General features: G+C 41.4%; 1 protein-coding gene across 23 annotated transcripts in view; it reads right to left on the bottom strand.

Annotated features, from left to right (window-relative positions):
- Positions 1-16,311, bottom strand: part of tenm3 (teneurin transmembrane protein 3) — a 1,793,546-nt gene that overhangs the window by 567,142 nt on the left and 1,210,093 nt on the right. For 22 of the 23 annotated variants that reach the window (XM_062982692.1, XM_062982693.1, XM_062982691.1 and 19 more), the window contains one exon: positions 8,415-8,513. The exons of the other annotated variant lie outside the window; for it this stretch is intronic. The gene's annotated coding sequence lies outside the window, so the exon portion shown is untranslated. The remainder of the gene's footprint in view (positions 1-8,414; positions 8,514-16,311) is intronic. 23 annotated transcript variants of the gene reach the window in all.

Raw genomic sequence — 16,311 nt, 5'->3', positions numbered from 1 at the left:
ACCCAAAGTCTCACCTGAAATCTTAACAGTGTACCTTCTCAAATTTCAGCACTGATTCAGAATTCCTTTATCTAAAGGAATCAAACTGGGGTGAAGGGTGCATTACTTCTGATAGTTCCACTTTTCTTAAGGTGTGAGCTTACTTGCTTATGAACCAAGAGGCAACAGCAGGTTGCTCACAACATGATTGGCTAGTCACAACAATAGAGTCTTAACACTGTCCCCTCCTTCTCAAGCTCCCCACCCAAAACCAAACAATACATGTGCATTACTTATATGCAGTCGCTGATTCAGCCCTAACACAAAACATTACTGGACCAACAATGCAAACTTTTATTTCAAGTTAGAATTCAGAAGATACTGTTAAACTGGGAAAGAACTGTACAGTTGTATGGAAGCATTGGAATTGCTTCTCTTCTTAGTTCAGTCAATCAAGTAGACGACTTCCTATTACATTAATGTTGAAAAAGTATTTATAAAAAGGAACCTATCTTTACTGTTTGGTTTCACTGCAACAACTAAGCAACCTTTAATGGGTTTTCAGTATTTAAAAAAGCACAGATAGATGATCATAAAGTGAAATAATAGTATTAACATTGGTTTGTGCAGTGCTATATTTTGGTTTCGTAGCTTGGAAAAGAATAGCGGTGCTATGAATGACTTATAATGAACAGGAATAATTGCTGCATGTCTCATTTATAAAAACAAGTTTGTATTAATTGCAATAGCATGTGTCCATGATAAAACAAGGGCAATATAGTAAACTCTGCTGCTTCAACCAATTATTCCTCAAGTTAACAACCATCTCTTCGCCTAAATATAATTACTCGAAAATTGCTCAGAAAAGAGAGAAATTCTACTGAACTTTTCATTCTGGAGGCAGTCAGTAAGAATGGTGAATAACAGACGTAGAGAAAACATACCCAGTGTCATATGTTTTCCAGAGTTAAGTGTTGAGTTCCCACTCTTTAGATGACATAAACTAATTGTTCAGTCTCACAATAGTTCATACTGTTAAATATCAGTTAATAAAGGATTTTAACATATACTGGTTTGTAGACAATTAAAGTAACCATTTGGCATTTTGAGAAATTAGTGGTATGTTCCTTACTTCAGTGTTTAAAAACTACTGTTATTTGATTATAAACTTCAGAATTCTGTTTAAATAAATACCACAGGTTAACCAGGATTTGTAACCTTCATAATTAAAATGTATCCAATTGCATTTATAAAGCAGTACACATTCCTATTACTTTTACCCTTAAAAGTAATATTTGATATATATTGCAGGAATCAGTTCTCAGCCTAAAGGTTCTCTTTAATTTGTATAAAAAACAACATTTTCTCCTATCAGTGTTTTCAAATTCATCTTCTAATATTTTGTATTTACATAACAATGAGCAAAATATTTTAGAAACCATACAATGAGGGGAAAAGGCAACTGTTAGTTTTCTACTCATTACTATATTCTAAATTCTGTCTAACTAGCGACTTTGGCACTTTCCTGCCAGTAATCTTTGTACCAGTTCTGTTTAAAAGGCTGACATGATTATTCCCACAGTACAAGTGGGTGTGAAGCTTAAAGATAGCAGCTTGTCTAAAAACACCAAATGGCTATATGACTAAATTCAATCAAGCACTTCATGGATCACAGCTCACACTAAGAACCACAGAAGTTATCAGTTTCTAGCCCAAAGTAATTATCATCAGAGGAATAAAAAATCTGAGGAAACTACCATAGCTTTCATAGATATTTTATTTTTATTTTCTTATCCATAATGTGGTATATTAAAAATATTTCCCTCTTTATGGGGTCAGCAAATCTGAAACAAGACATCTAAAGGACTTTAAAAAAATATTATTACAGCCTGCCCAATTATAACCTACACTCACATCAAAAGCATGTACTGTAATTCTACACATTGGTAAGCATTCTTGAGTTGTCCTTAAACTTCGCAGCCACTACATGGGTTCCTTTCATTTCTGATGGAACTTTCTTACAAGTCTCCAAGCAGATTTAAATGCATTAATTTCAATGCAAGTTATTTTAGGAAACTATGGGTAGGATTTCAGCATTAGGATGCAATTTTATGTCTCACAGATACATTCATCCTTTAAAGATATTAATACATGTTTTCCTAGGATGTTTAAATGTACAAAATGTGTCATCATATTGAAATATGTTTCTTCCTGTGATGTTAGATCAAATATTTGTGTTTTTAATGAAACCATTTTCAGTTATACTGTACAGTAGACAGAGCAGTACTTTAGACATTACACTGCTCATTTATATTTTGAAGTGGACTTGTAGATATCAAAGAAAAAGGGATTTAAAAATTTTGCACGTATTTTTAAGAGCTTTTATTCTCACAAGAGTCTTAAAATACAATCTTCAAAATACTCCAGTGGCAACAACCCCATTTCCATAAATGGATTCAGTGGGATGTGTATTCTTAATTATAGTCAATATGACTTATATCAACATAAATGATGTATCTTCAGATCAAAATTAGACTGAGGAAAAAACCCAGAATGCATGTTTGTAACTCACAGCTAAATTGATTCCTATCATAAAAGAAAATGAGAGACATATACAACACAGTGATTTGTTGTATAGATTCTTAATTGTGTGCATAAGCATCATAAGGCCCAGACAATATCTTCTACCTTATAAAATAATCTTTTAAAACATAATTTAGTGTACTCTTTTATCATGCCAGAAATAGGCATGCTATTATTGTTTGTCATCACAATGTACACAATGTTTTTGTTTCATATGAAGGAAAACTAAGTTACTGTAAATAAAACTGGCATTACAGTGACATACAGCATCTTTTTTTCTTTATTTGTTCTTTCTTCCTTTTTAGAGAAAACTTTGAGACTATGTGCATTCATCTCACCCTTCCTGCATCAATAAGACGGGATGGGATCAAATAAGAATATTAGTCTAAGTATTTCCAATGACTTTTACTTTAATCTATGTTTGTTTGTTTTTTTACTTCTCAGGTCTACAATTAACAGCTAATTTTCTTCATTCCAATAAACAAATAGTATATTAGTACTAATTATCCAAATTATGTCACTAAAACCCACAATATTCCAGGAAATGCTGACTTTGTGTCAACATTTATACATAACAAATATTTCTCACCTCTAGCCATTGCGTTCTCTAACACAGGACGCAGAAGGAAGAGTTCTATTTATTCAACATTTCGGTACTGAATTAATTTAAGATTAGGGATTTATACTGATATTAGTGTGTGTGCGTGCAATACTGATGACTTAGTCACCCGAAGCACTCTAAATAATTTCATACACAGCCCATGAACTCATAAGGGAGTCAAGCAGAGCTACGTCACTACAATGTAAAGAATATAAACATGTCAGCAGTGGAAAAGGAAAGCAAAGCCACAGATCTATGAAACATACTACCTCTTTTCTATAAAAGTGTCAGATACTTAAAAAAAAAGAAAAAGAAAAAAGAATAGGGATGCTCAGCAGTCATTTTACAATTTTGTCATATTTGTGATCTACGTGAAAATAACTACATATCTGAAAACAGTAATTCACTTGGTGAGAAATAAAACATTTTGAAAATGATGCTCTTCTAACTGCAAATTACACATCAACATATTTAAGGTATAATGTAAATAATGTCACATAACAAAGATCTCTCAGGAAAGAAATGGCCCATTTAAGGAGATGCAAATAGCTCATTTATTTCATCTAGTATTACATTATTCTATCTTCCTGCTTTATTCAAAAAGGTTATGGTATTCAGTCTCTCCTGGTGTTTTAGTGAACTGGATACAGGTATCCCATCCATGATAAAAAGTGAATATTTACTTTTTGTCTGGAACAAAATGCTGACAGAGCTGAGATAGAAACAGAGACAGGAGAAAAAATATGCAAATTTCACAGCAGGAGTGAAAGCATCCACTCTCCTTACTGTTTTTAGAAAAGGATAAAGAAATACTTCCATTACTTTTCATTCCCAGGGTGATTTCTATTACCATACAATGTACTGCTGGAATACCTATCAGCTGAAATAGGACAGGTGATTCTGACTGATATTAGATATTTTTAATCTTGTTCTTGGAACAAGATTAAAACAAATATAAGCATATTTTTAGAAGTGATAATCAGTTGCTTGTATCTACTATGTTTTGGTTAAAAGAAAGCTACATATCTGTCTCTGAAATGCAGATTAAGCACAAGCATAGGATAAACATATGCATTTTCTTTTCCAAAATGAAATTCCTTCCCTGTCCAGTTTTATTATGAAGCTTCATTCAGGTTTCATTAAGGTCAGTGTGGTGTGACCTAGAACTCCAAAAATTTTTGAATCCCTAACACTTATTTTGAAACAAACGACTTCTCAAGATGGAGCAATCTTGCTATCAATCACCAACAAGCTAATTCTACGTAATAAGGCAGGTTTGGATGCAGACTGATACATTGTGAAATGCTTTATGTAAAGTTGATTAGAACAGCACTCAAAATGAATGCTGCTCTCCAAACCACTCCTTTTGCTTGGAAACATTAATCTCAATTACAAGGAAATCTTCATAACAGTAATGCCTGGTATGAAGAAAATATAAAATAAATCAAGTTTATATGACATAATCCAGTTATCAGTTTCAGAACAAAGGAGGGGGACCAGCCTATTGCTATACTGAAAACGTGTAAAACATTTCCAACTTTCAAACCCAGGCTTTTTTAGAATTGGTATAACTGGAAATTGCATTACCTTACTTAACAGAAAATTATCCAAGGTTAGAAAAATATGAATATTTAAGTGTTTGGATAACTGAACATAAAACTACCTTTGCAAAATAGTAGCAAATGATTTGCCATTTTCAACCTACAAGTTAGAAGATATATTTTCAGTTCAAGAGTTATTTGGAAAAGGATATTTCATCTTATCACATAGGCACATGACATGCAGTTTTCTTCAGAAAAATTCAACATCATTAAGTAGCAGAAGTTTTCTGTTCTGCGCTCCAAATGTTAAGAATCTTAATATAACCATACCTGCTAAAACAACAAATCTTGTTCAAACAGGTTAAAGGACAAGCATTAGCTTTAATATAGGTTGATTAAAGCCATCTGTTTACTATACAAATATTAGTTATAGCTGTAAAAACAGTTACTCGTCTGATACTATTCCAAAACTTTGTATTTAATATGTATTGCTAGAATTTTCAAAAATTATTCATTTGAGTTGAGTTGTTGCAAAGTTTCAAAAGCTTTCAAATTTCATCAACAGTAATTTTTTAAGTCAATATGATTACTTGATAGTGAGTGTTTTAAAGAAAAAATATTTGCTTATATTTTTAAGTAACCTTTATTTAAATGTTAATGATAAATTAGAGAAATTCAAACTTCTTTTGTTTTATTTGTATAAGGCCTGATTCCCCTTGAACTGTGGGTTCTCACTGTGGGATTTAATCCAAAAACCAATGAAATCAAGAGGATTGATACACTAACACCAGCAATATCTTGGAACACACAGCAAAGGGTACCAAACATAAGCTTTTCAAATACTACTCATTTTTTAATTTACACATTTTCTAAGATTGTCTTCAGATCGTATCTTTAATTCTACAAGCAGTGACACTACTTTTTCTAGCTAGGAGGTTTTTCAGAAATAATTCTTAAAACTTGTAACAATTGAACAATTTTTAACATTGTATTGTCCTGGTGTGTTCTTCTATCGGTCTTGAAGACAAACTATTATTTGCATCAAAGTGCTTAACTGGAATACAAATATCTTGCTAACCACATAATGACTGCAATATCGTCCCTAACCTATAGATGACTTTTTTTTACCAAGAGATCCACATCATTCCTCTGAACAACTCCAGTCATTTCACTGAAAGGAAGTATCTTCTGGAATGAATGATTTAAGTTTTTCTATATCCTCATAGATATGAAAGTTCTTCCTTCCTTCACTTCTTTATGAATATTATACACAGTACAAATGTGGCTTTATGTTTTCTCATTTGCAGAAATTACACTGAATCTGCCACATACAGAGCATGAGAATCCCAATTTTTAAGCTACCAAATCTTAAATACAGTCATTTTTGTTTATTGCAGGATTTGAGAAACTAAACCATGTTGACCCTTACCATTGAGAAACTATTTTAACGTAATACAAGCCATAAAGTTGTCTAGGACTTATATTAGCTTTATGTATCTGATCAGGGGTTCATACAGTAATATCTATCTTTGACATTGCATTCAACACATATATAGACTTTACTTAAGAAAATGAAAAATTATTTACTAGAACATTGTTAGAATATGCAGATTATTCTGTATTACTTTTTTAGTTATTAAAACTAAAATGGATGTCCTGAACATTAATATTTTTAACCAGAAAATAAACATCCTAAAGTACACATCTTTTATAACCTTATTGAAAAGTTTCAGTTTAGGTAAATATAAGTGAATGTCAGATTCAACAATATGTGTCGAAGGAAAGCATATTACAAACTGGCGATCTTAAAACACATACTGCATTATTCTAAGTCTTTCTACATACTGTTTTAACACTGCAAATCACAATACAATTGCATCACTGGGATTTTACATGCATCAAGCATGTATTATGCAAGACATTGTGCCATTTGCATTTCTATTAAAGTTATGATTAGATTACTAAAGTTTAGATCATTCTGAAAAAACATGACAGAAAAACAACACACACTACAAAAAACCCTGCAGAACTCCACTCTTCCAGGAAAGATGTGCAAATTTCATTTTTGTTCCCTTTACTGGCAGTTTCATAAGCTTAAGGACATACTGTGTGTGTTTGCAAAGTCAGAATGCTTCACTTCCAGAACACACAAACAGACCACCCAGCGAATTCTACTCTGCCTACAAACGTCTGACACAGAAATACATTGTCAAAAGGTAAGGAGAGTACAGTGCCTATGAAAAGAGACCATTGGCATCTACAGAGATCACAGGACTGATAAGAAACCATCTTAAAGTCGATCAAAGCAAAGGCAGGCTTTCACAGTCTGGACGCAGTGAAAAGTCTGGACAAATGGCAATGAGGGTGTGTGTCTGTGCCTCTATGTGTACTAGGAGCTGTCCTATGCTTTCAACTTCTACAGCATCAGGTCCAACAGAAGAAGGCTGGACTTTTACTCGCCTGGGAGGGGGGTGTTTTGGAGAAGTCATAATGCCCTTGTTGATGCACACTTTACATGACCGGAGAAGGGCATCCTGAAAGGATGCTTGTCCTCAGAAAGGAAAAAGACGTGGAAGAGCAGCAGGTAAGTCAAGAGAGGAGTTTCCCAGTCTAAGTGGCTGGATAAAGTTGAAGCATCCATCCCTCTTAAGCAGGCATGGGCAAATTTTGGCCCTCCAGCTGTTTTGGACTTTAACTCCCACAATTCCTAACAGCCTACTTGCTATTAGGAATTGTGGGAGTTGAAGTCCACAACACCTGGAGGGCCGAAGTTTGCCCATGCCTGCTTAAGAAGGATGCTTTTCCTCCTGTTCCTTTTTCTGAGCCTGAGAAAGCCAATCTATTGTGTATGTGTGTCAGGAGCGACTTGAGAAACCGCAAGTCGCTTCTGGTGTTAGAGAATTGGCCGTCTGCAAGGACATTGGCCAGGGGACGCCTGGATGTTTTACCATCCTGTGGGAGGCTTCTCTCATGTCCCTGCATGGAGAGCTGGAGCTGACAAACAGGAGCTCACCCTGTTCTCCCCAGATTCTAACTGCTGACCCTTTCAGCCAGCAGTCCTGCCGGCACGAGAGTTTAATCAATCTATTGGGGCAAGGCATGAAGGGAGCTGCAGCTAACAGAGAGGAGCTCACCCCGCTCTCCCCAGATTTGAACCACCAACCCTTTCGGTCAGCAGTCCTGGGGGCAAGGCACTGCGAGGGCACAAACGGAGAGAAACAAGGGGCCCTTCCACACAGCCATATAACCCAGAACATCAAGAAAGCAGAATAACCCACAATATCTGCTCTGAAGTGGAATATCTGAGTCCACACTGCCATATATCCCAGTTCCGTGTGGATTTTATACAGCTGTGCGGAAGGGGCCAAAGAGATTGAAATAGAGGCAGAGAAAGGGAGAGGAAAGTGTCCCTTTCTCTTTCCCTTCAAGTTTGGTTCTTCTATTTCCCCCTCCTCTGTCTCTTCTTGGAGGGGCATAAGACGCTTTCTCTGGCAAAGAGGAGCATTCCAAAAGGAATGGGAAAAGAGTCGGACTCTGCGACCTTTACTCGAAAACGCGGGCAGAAGGAAGGCGATGGGATTGGGGAAGAGAAAGGGAAAGGATTGAGGAAAGGCAAAGCAAAGCAAAGGGTACCCCTGAGGGAGGCAGGCAGACGCGCGCTCTAGGACCAGCCCCGAGCGTGAGACGGAAGCCGCCGCCACCACACTTACCCCGCGCGGGCTGGTTTCCTTCCTCCTCATCATCATCCTCCGCCTCATCTTCCTCCTCACTCACGCAGCCTCGAAAGAGCAGCAAGCAGCAGCACCACACTTGAGCCCAAAAGGGAGGGAGGGGGGAATAAGGAAAGGCGGGGTGAGAGAAGAGGAGGAGGAGGAGAAAGAAGAGTTACAAGTTCTGCTCTGGGAAAGAGAGAGCGAGAGGCAAGCCTTGAGGAGTTTTCACTTCGCGCCTTCCTCCTCCTCCTCCTCGCTTGAGGGGATGACTAATTTCTCTCTCTCTCTCTCTCTCTCTAGAGGCGGGAGGAAAGCGGGAGAGTCTATTGTAGAAAAAAGGGGGCAAAGAGAGAGTGTGAGTGTTGTGAGCGCGGCAACAGCAGCAGAAGCGGGAGAAGCAGAAATAAAAAAGGGGGGGGGGAGAATGGCGCCTACCATTTAATGATAGAGGGGGGAAAACACTTCAACCCAAGCGCCTCAGAATGGACTGGTCCGCTTCTATACTTATATGTGTGTGGGCGGGGTTTCTCGCTCTCTATCTTCCCCTTCGGGCTCCAAGTAGTGCCCCTGCTTTGCTTGGCTTTGGTCGGGAAGCTGGACTGAACCACCTCCGCTCCCCCCTCCTCCTCCTCCTGCTCTCGAAGGCGAAGGCCGAGCGCGAGGCTCCCACGCTGCGCCCAATCAGCGCCTCTGCTCCGAGCGCGCGCCAGTGATTGAAGGGCCCCAGCCTTCGCCCGCTTGATGAAGGGCTCTCTCTCTCTCTTTCTCTCTCTCCGCCGGCTTGGCGCTTTTTTTTGCCGGCCGCGCCGCTGATTGCGGAGGCTAATGAACTTAGCAGCAGCAGAAGAAGGGCGCTCTTATATCCATCGAGGATTTGTGAGGGAGGGAGGGGAGCCCTCTTTGATCAAACCCTTCAAGTCGTCCTTGTTTGTAGTTTCCCTCGCGGGAGCGGAGGCTCCTCCGTTGCGCCCAAATAGTCACTTCCTCTTTAAGTTTAGTTTCGTGTTTTTTTTTTTAATTTTTCAGCCGAGGCCAAACCCTCAAGACTGCTTCACTCAGAGAACTAGGAGCCCCCAGTGGCGCAGTGGATTAAGCCCTTGTGCCGACAGGACTGCTGGCTTGAAGGTTGGGTTGCTGACCTGAGGGTTGCCGGTTTGAATCCAACCCGGGGAGAGCGCAGATGAGCTCCTTTTGTCAGCTCAAGTTCCATGCGGGGATATGAGAGAAGCCTCCCACAAGGATGGTAAAAACATCCAAAAAATCCAAGCGTCCCCTGGGCAACGTCCTTGCAGACGGCCAATTCTCTCGCACCAGAAGCGATTTGCAGCTTCTCAAGTTACTCCTGACCCAATTTAAAAAATCTGAATTCCCATGGAATCCAAAGTAAAGCGGGTCTGGGAGCCCTATTTCCTGTCCCTTCCAGACAGGCCCTATATCCCAGCATCTTTATTATTATTATTGCTATTTTATTGTAGTATATATACACATATATACATACAAACACACATAGAAACATACAATCTTAATATTCCACAACCAAAATACAAGTATTTTCCCCCAATCCCGCCATCTCCAAATTCCCACCCATGAACCCCAACCCTTGACTTCTCCTTAAATAATATGAAGGTACAGGAATACTATTGAATATTTATACCTCAGTATGATCAAGCATGTAATCATTTCCCTTGATTTCACCAGCTATTCTGTTATCACTCAGAATCCTATTAATCTTATAAATAAGATATCCCAGGATCTGATCCCAGAGCGGGTGAGCTCCCTCTGTCAGCTCCAGCTTCCCGTGCTGGGACATGAAAGAAGCCTTGCTCCTACAAGGATGGTAAAACATCAACCATCCTTGCAACGTGGGTTGCTGTGAGTCTTTTGGGCTGTCTGGCCATGTTCCAGAAGCTTTCTCTCCTGACGTTTCACCGACATCTATGGCAGGCATCCTCAGAGGTTGTGTGATCTGTTGGAAACTAAGCAAGTGAGGTTTATATATCTGTGGAATGTCCAGGGTGGGAGAAAGAACTCTTGTCTGCTGGAAGTGTGAACGTTGCCATTAATCACCTTGATTAGCATTGAAAAGCCTTGCAGGTTCAAAGCCCAGCTAATTCCTGCCTGGGGGAATCCTTTGTTGGGAGGTATTAGCTGTCCCTGATTGTTTCTTGTCTGGAATTCTTTATTTACTGTCCTGATTTTAGTGTTTTTTAATACTGGTATCCAGATTTCGTTCATTTTCATGGTTTCCTCCTTTCTGTTGAAATTGTCCACATGCTTGTGGATTTCAGTGGCTTCTCTGTGTAGTCTGACATCGTGGTTGTTAGAGTGATCCAGCATTTCTGTGTTCTCAAATAATATGCTGTGTCCAGGTTGGTTCATCAAGTTCCCTCTTCCTGTGCTGGAAACTCCTTCTTTGGAGTTTTAAACAGAGGCTGGATGGCCACCTGTCAGGGGTGCTTTGATTGTGCTTTTCCTGCATGGCAGGAGGTTGGACTAGAAGAGACGCCCATGGTGTCTCTTCCAATTCTATGAAGATCTGCACTTGCTGTGGCATAGTCAAGGGAAAGTCCAGGAGTGTCCATCAAACTGCCCTCCTACTGTCTTGCATTGAGAGAAGCTGCAGTAGTTGCCCACCCTGCCACTTTTCAAGCCTTCTTCGAGATGGGTAGTAAAATCCCCTCTTTTGCCTGGTTCAACTCTGCCAAATCATGCACTTTGATGTGTTGTTGAAGGCTTTCAAGGTTGGAATCACTGGGTTGATGCTGTGAGTTTTCTGGGCGTTATTGGCCATGTTCCAGAAGCATTCTCACCTGACGTTTCGCCTGCATCTATGGCAGGCATCCTTCTTGAAACACTTTTGCTACTTGAAAATGAAATATCAGGCCCCTTCCAAACTGCTCAATATCCTGGTATCTGATCCCAGATTATCTGGTAGTGGAGTCTCATATAATCCAGTTCAAATCAGATAATCTGCTTTCAGATCCTGGGATATTGGGACCTTAGGGTCTTGGGCTTTGCTTCGCAATTAACGAGGGGCACTTGGAGCCTTCCTGGGGATAAAGGCCAGAATCGTCCCCATCTTTGGATTGCTGTGTGTTTTCTGGGATATATGGCCAAGTTCCAGAAGCATTATTTCCTGACTTTTCGCCTGCATCTATGGCAGGCATCTTCAGAGGCAATGAGGTATGTTGGAAATTCGTCAAGTGAGGTTTATATATCTGTGGAATATTCAGGATGGAAGAAAGAACTCTTGTCTGTTTGAGGCAGGTGTGAATGTTGCAATTGGCCACCTTTATTAGCACTGAATAGCCTTACAGCTTCAAGTTCTGGCTGCTTATTGCTTGGGGTAATCCTTTGCTGGGAGCTGTTAGCTGGCCCTGATTGATTCATGTCTGGAATTTCTCTGTTTTCTGACTGGTGTTCTTTATATACTATCCTGATTTTGATCATGAACCAACCTGGACACAGCCTATTATTTGAGAACATAAATGTTGGACCACTCTGACAACCACTATGTCAGACTACACAGAAAAACCATTGAAATCCACAAACATGTGGATAATTTCAACAGAAAGGAAAGAAACCATGGAAATGAACAAAATCTGGCCACCAATATTTTAAAAAACTCTAAAATCGGGACAGTAGATAAAGAACAACACGCAGAAAATGGCAATTCCAAAGAGGAAACAATCAGGGCCAGCTAACACCTCCCAACAAAGGATTCCCCCAGGCAGGAATTAGCCAGACCTTGAAGATGAAAGGCTATTCAATGCTAATCAAGATGGCCAATTGCAACATTCACACCTGCCTCAAACAGACAAGAGTTCTTTCTCCCACCCTGGACTTTCCACAGATATACACCCGTCTTGCCAAGTGTCTAACAGACCGCACAGCCTCTGAGGATGCCTGCCATAGGTGCAGGTGAAACGTCAGGAGAGAATGCTTTTGGAACATGGCCACACAGCCAAGAAAACTCATAGTAACCCACTGTATATATATTCTTGCAACACCTTGAAAAAGAAATCTCAGGCTCCTTCCATACTGCTCTATATCCCGGGAACTGATCTCAGATTATCTGGCAGTGGAGACTCATATGATCCAGTTCAAATCAGATAATCTGCTTTCAGATCCTGGGAAGTCGGGCAGTGTTGGTCCAGCCTCAGGGTCCAAGGAGGAAAGCGTAGCAATGAAGGAGCCGCTTGCAAGTAGATGGAAAGGAGATGAATATGCACATCAAAAAGAAATTGTGGAAGGGGATGGAGGAGGGAGGAAGGGGGGACACATTGGGGCGATTTTACAAGCCTGGAGAGCACATGCCAATGCCTGGATCTTCTTTCCCCGTCCCTTTCTGTTTTTATGGGGCGCTTCCCGCAGGCAGGAGCCAGGCTTCCTTGCCCCGGGGTCCCATCCTGCTGTTTGTTTTCACCGACACCTCCAAGGCGAAGGTATATCCCGGAGGCTCTCCTCGCCCTTTGAGCGCCGAAACACGTTGCTTTTTTCCGTCTGGCCCGACCAAATAAAAGTTTACAAGCAGCCCGGGCAGGTGGACTGGGGAAGAGCCGTCCAATGGGATGCCAACGGGCTTATATGGGCTTTTAACTAAAATACCCATTGCAGTTCAGTCACGTCTGGCGACAGTCTCTGGGCAAAAACGGATCCGGATCTTCGCCAGATCAGATTGGGGAGGAACGTGACTCGACGCACTTCAAATTAGCTTAAAGGCTAAAGCGTAATTACACTCCGCTAAGCTCCGTCCTCGAGTCTTCAAAACTTCGCCTACGATCCCGAAGGCGGCGTGGCTTGGAGAGGCGATGGAAAGCATTTCCTATCCAAGCCCTGATTTCCTGGACTTTTTCGCACACTCCTATAACAAACTTTGGGTGCTGCTGATGGTGCAAAGGCTCTCTCACTTGGACCTGCTGTATGACTGCGAGAAACAGCCGCGTCTCCCCGTTTCTCCCCCCATCTCTCGGCCCAAATCTCAGACATCTAAGGCTTTGCTTTTCCCCGGGGAAGGCAGGGCTTTTCCTCGGGAGGTCTCCAGCCGGAGCCAAGGAGGCTCTTGAAAGGGCGCTTTGATGAGCCGCCCAAGTCCCTTTACCTGCCGCAACTGGTGCTTTTCTTCTTCCCTTTGATGATCCCTTCCGCCCGCTTTCGCTTACTCCTTTTGGCGGAGTCTCCAGACTTCCTCGCTGCCCCCTTTTCCGCCCCCAAACCCTTCGGACACACAGTCCCAACTTGTCCCAACTTGTAACTTTCCCGGGCCACGGAGAGGAGGAAAGCAACCGCAGGCGTGACTCTGGGATGGGTGTTTGTAGGCGCGAGCGGCGTTGGAAGACCCCCTTCTCTTAAAGGGGAGGCTTCTCTAGTCTCTGGACCGGTAAGAGTAGTAATAGAGGGCCGACTGGCCTCACAAGACGCCAACCCGCTTCGAAGCCGCTTGCTCTATGTCTGTGTAGGCGCAAAAGCGCAGCACTGCAAAGGGACGCCTAGGACGCCTCTCATTCCTCACCACACTAGAGCTTGGATCCACTTTAAATCCACTTTAGGGAGGGGTTTTTAAACAGCTCAGCCAGACAGGTCTTGGGCTTCACCAAACTACAAACTCCAGAATTCTGCAAGAGGTAGAAACCTGTTTTAAAGTGGATTCATGCTCTAGTGTGATGAGGTAGTTTAGGTTGGCTTTCTACCACGCAAGCCTCTTTTTTCCCCTCCCCACCATCACCTTGACTTCTCCCTTGCCCCCCCTTCTTCCTTGGGGAAAGCTTTGGGATGGTGCTGCTAACATGTTGCGCGATGGAACCAGTTTGCACATCTTCTCCTCCTCCCTCTGTCGGGACTTTTAGTTTATTTTCAACTGTGAACTTTGGGCAGACAAAGATCCGGTGCAACAGCAAAGATGGGAATATGGTGTGGAAGGCTTTCATGGCCGGAATCACTGGGTTGCTGTGGGTTTCCCGGGCTGTATGACCATGTTCCAGAAGCATTATCTCCTGACGTTTCGCCTGCATCTGTAGTAGGCAAGGCTGTAGCCAAGGGGTGGGGCTTAGGGGTTCAAACTCCCCCCCGAAAATTTTCAGGTTAAAAAACCCCTGGTTTATACTCATGAATTTTAACTGATTAACCAAGTCCCCATGAGTGCCTACTAAAGTTTGTTTGTCACGAGTGTCAACTAAAGTTTATTGATGCAGCCCGATTTCTAAATTATTTCGCGTTATGGAACTACTTTTCATGATTCGCTAACCCCCCCCCCCCCCATTTTTTTTCTGGCTTTGGTGCTGATGGTAGGCAATCTCAGAAGTTGTGCGGTCTGTTGGAAACTAGGCAAGTGGGGTTTATATATCTGTGGAAAGTCCAGTGTGAGAGAAAGAACTCTTGTCTGTAAGTGGCAGGATGGGCAACTACTGCAGCTTCTCTCATTGCAAGACAGTTGGAGGGAAATTTGATGGACACTCCTGGACTTTCCCTTGACTGTGACACTGCAAGCACCGATCTTCATAGAATCATAGAATTGGAAGAGGTCCCATGAGCCATCTAGTCCAACCCCCTGCCATGCAGGAAAACCAGAATCAAAGCACCCCCAAAAGATGGCCATCCAGCCTCTGTTTAAAGGCCCCCAAGGAAGGAGCTTCCAGCACAAAAAGAGGGAGCTTGATGAATCAACTTGGACACAGCATATTATTTGAGAACACAGAAATAGAATCATAGAATTGTAGAGTTGGAAGAGACCTTGTGGGCCATCCAGTCCAACCTCCTGCCAAGAAGCAGGAAAATTGCATTCAAAGCACCCCCGACAGATGGCCATCCAATCTCTTCTTAAAAGTCTCTAAAGAAGGAGCCTCCACTACACTCCAGGGCAGAGAGTTCCACTGCTGAACAGATCCCACAGTTAGGAAGTTCTTTCTAATGTTCAGGTGGAATCTCCTTTCCTGTAGTTTGAAGCCATTGTTCTACTAACTCTAATATCTACCTTATCAAGACTACACAGAAAAGCCATTGAAATCCACAAGCATGTGGACAATTTCAAAAGAAAGGAGAAAACCATGAAAGTGAACAAAATCTAGCTACCAGTATTTTTAAAAGCTCTAAAATCAGGACGGTAAATAAAGAACAACATTAAGAAAACCGAGGAATTCCAGACATGAATTAATCAGGGCCAGTTAACAAATGATTCTCCCAGTCAGTAAGCAGCCAGACCTTGAAGCTTAAAAGCTATTCATTGCAAACCAAGGTGGCCAATTACATCATTCACACTAGCCTCAAACAGACAATATTTTACTTCATTTATACCCCACCTTTCTCGCCCCATGAGGGACTCAATAGTTCTTTCTCCCATTCTGGACATTCCCCAGATATATAAGCCCCACTTGCCTAGTTTCCAACAGACCTCACAACCTCTGAGGATGCCTGCCATAGATGTGGGTGAAACGTCAGGATAGAATGCTTCTGGAACATGGCCATACAGCCCTGAAACCCAGCAACCCGTTGTGTACTGTTCACATAGACCTTAGATAATAATTGCCACATATGCATATTACTCATTCACATTTTCTCTGTCCATATAACAAACTTTACCTCTCTCAACCTGTGCTCACTTCAAGGGTTCATCCCAGCTTTATATCCCACTTGGGAGGATACTGTAGGACTGATTTTTAAGTCCTACTCAACTCTGCAACACCCAAGGGAGGCAAAGAAACAATCAGGGTCAGCTAACACCTCCCAATAAAGGATTCCCTCAGGTAGTAAGCAGCCAGACCTTGAAGCTGAAAGGCTATTCAATGCTAGTCAAGATGGCCAACTGCAACATTCACACCTGCCTCAAACAGACAATAGTTTTTCTTCCACTTTAAACATTCCACAGATATATAAACCACAATTGCCTAGTTTTCAACAG

This window comes from Anolis carolinensis, chromosome 5, assembly GCF_035594765.1.
Source record: "Anolis carolinensis isolate JA03-04 chromosome 5, rAnoCar3.1.pri, whole genome shotgun sequence".
In the NCBI taxonomy this organism is placed as follows: Eukaryota; Metazoa; Chordata; class Lepidosauria; order Squamata; family Dactyloidae; genus Anolis; species Anolis carolinensis.
This window is presented reverse-complemented; position numbering and strand designations above follow the sequence as displayed.